The 2,853-nt window shown below is 39.0% G+C and overlaps 1 pseudogene; it reads right to left on the bottom strand.

Moving 5' to 3' along the window:
- Positions 1–236: 236 nt before the first annotated feature.
- Positions 237–1,905, bottom strand: LOC145137106 (UDP-glycosyltransferase 88B1 pseudogene; annotated as a pseudogene).
- Positions 1,906–2,853: the final 948 nt, after the last annotated feature.

Here is a 2,853-nt window from a genome sequence, read left to right as displayed (position 1 = left end):
GCACTTTATGAGATCGTATTTTGTTTTCTGAAATTGTTTCTCATTATTGTCTTAGCTAGTTCTAAAATACAATCAAATAAATGAGTAGTTTTTTGAACAAAATTAAATTGTATACCAATTGTGGTACTAAAAATTTCTTTTAGAAAACATTGACTGTAATTGATCAGAATAAATATATTGATTATGCCGAGACTTTAATTGATCGAAATAAATATAAGGATAATGCCGTAAAGAAATATCATAATCATAATATATAAATATAATAAGCTTTTAAATATACTGCCTTTATTTTATAACAAAGACAAGTTAACAACCATGAAATTATTGGGTAGTTGCATTGGACTAAAGTCCACGTGATAGCAGAAAACGAACCAAACTAACTACACCTACTTCATAAAAAAGTCTTGGTACTATGCGTACGGGCTCGACGACGAGTTATTGTCGCTAGACTCGTACTGATTTCAGTGACTCGACGAACTCAGCCACCGCAACTCGGGAAGAACCACCATCCATCACCGCAGCTTTAGCACTCTCACTGATCGCCGAAACATGTTCCCTCAACTTCTTTCCACTATCTTCCTCCATCAATTCCCTCAGTCTCTCTGCCAACTCCTCCGCCGTCACAAACCCATCCTCCCCCATCTGCAACGGCAGCGCCACCTTGATTCCCTCGACCAAATACACCCTATTCATCTTCTGCTCTGCATATAACGGCCATGCCACCAACGGCACTCCGTTGTGCATAGCTTCAAGAACCGAGTTCCACCCACAATGACATACAAACCCACCCACTGATTCATGTCTCAGTATTTCACCTTGTGGTGCCCAGTTTTTCACTACCAAACCCTTCTCTTTATTCCGTTCTATAAATCCCGCCGGAAGTAAGTCGTCAAGATCCGGCTCTTTCAGTGCAAATTCATGCCCTTTTTCGTTCTCCGGCGGTGGACTCCGGACCACCCACAAGAATCTTTGTCCGCTTTTCTCTAGCCCTTTTGCCATTTCTTTCAACTGATCCTTCTTAAACTTCCCCATACTACCAAAAATCAGAACCACCACGCTTTTACTGGGTTGCAAATTCAGCCACTTCAAGCACATATCCCCACTATTGTCGCCGGAATTGTCTCGAATCAGTGGCCCAACGTAGTAAGTTGGCGGAGTTGGGCCGTCCGGTATGCACTCGCCGTCGGCAATCGCCTTCATGACTTTTGGCTCAAGTTTCGCGAACGTGTTCACGATAATACCACTGGATTTGGCCATGTTTTCTGATACGCTGAGTAAGCTTTTGTAAGAATTACTGTTTCTATTGTACATCGTCATCGGCATGTCGAGAGAATAAATGGGTGGTGTTCCCGGTGGTTGGATGTAAGTTCTTAGATCTTTAAAGCTCTCAGAGACCTTCTCATGGAGTGTCCGCATGTACAGCATAATGTTGAGGCCAAAAGCGCTTCCAGTGAACAAGTAGTACGTTGGTATGTTGAGGCTTGTGCAGACTTCAAAAGCATCGTTCGACATGAAATCAAGAATTCCGGCTTTGATGGTTGATTTCTCCGAGATGGTTTGGAGAGTGTCTCTGATGATGGGTTGGTAGAGTTTGCTTATTTGGAAAACAAGATCGAAGAAAGGGGTGGAGGTATCAGGTGGGTGAGGGAGGGTAGGAAGGTTGTGGAAGGTGATGGAAGGGGTGGTGGAGGTGACGTTTTTGATGTAGTTTGCGGTGGATTTTGTTTCGTAATGTGCCGGAGTAAGGAGGATGATGATGGTGAATGTAGGGTCGTGGGTAAGAATGAGTTCGCCGAGCTCCACCATTGAGATAAGGTGGCCGATTCCCAAAGACGGGAGCATCACCACCACACTTTCCATTTTAGAAGAATAGTTAATTTGTGAATCGTTCTTCTAGTTGAATGTCGTTATATAGTGCTCCATTAGGTTTGGAAAAAAATTTATTACAGAAATAAATCATCGTATACTACTTTCATAAGTTCATGGATTCATAGGCGCTAATTAACCAATAATTGATCTATAAAAGCATCTTACAAAAAAATAGTTATTTGGGAGGATAAAAATAAAACTTTAAACGAACTTCAGAAAATTTTATTGGTTTATGTGGCTTTTTTAAAAAAATGTCAAACTTAAAGATGATGTTGACCAACCCTATACAATTGGTGTTTATGGTTTTAATTTTTTAACGTTTGGTCGGTTTAGCTACCTCTATTAGAAAATTGGGGCTATATTATTACGTACTTGAAAAATGACTACGGTTTAATTAGGAACGAGCATTAGAACTACCGCAATTGAAACCGGATGGAACCGGACCGGAACCAGATTTAATAAAACGGTTCGGTTACCGGTTCTTCACTTATTGCAAAACCGGTTCGGTTCCACAAAAAACAGGTTAAAAAACCGGAACCGGTTTTTTAAATTCCGTAACTCACTCATATGAAGTCGGTATTACTTGATTTTTTTTTCCATACTGTAATTTAGTGTTTTTACTTCATTTTACAATATAAAAGAACATATTTTGGTTAAATAATTAATCATATACAAGCCCCAGAAGACAGTATATCAATGCTGCGTTTTTGTTATGTTTCAGCATGTTTTTTTTATTTTGTCCCGGTTTTTAAAATACTGTAACTCACTAATATGAAGTCGGAATTACTTGTTTTTTTTTCCAACAAGTAATTTAGCGTTTCTACTTCATTTTAGACCGTAACAAATCATAATTTGGTTAAATATTGAATCAAATAGAAACCCCAGAAGACAGCATATCAAAGTTGCGTTTTTCTGTTTCAGCAAGTTTTTTTTTTATTTTGTCCATGTTTTTAAAATATCGTACCTCATTTATATGAAGTCGGA

Source organism: Lactuca virosa, chromosome 9, assembly GCF_052849685.1.
Source record: "Lactuca virosa cultivar CGN04683 chromosome 9, Lactuca_virosa_CGN04683_v6, whole genome shotgun sequence".
NCBI lineage: Eukaryota > Viridiplantae > Streptophyta > Magnoliopsida > Asterales > Asteraceae > Lactuca > Lactuca virosa.
This window is presented reverse-complemented; position numbering and strand designations above follow the sequence as displayed.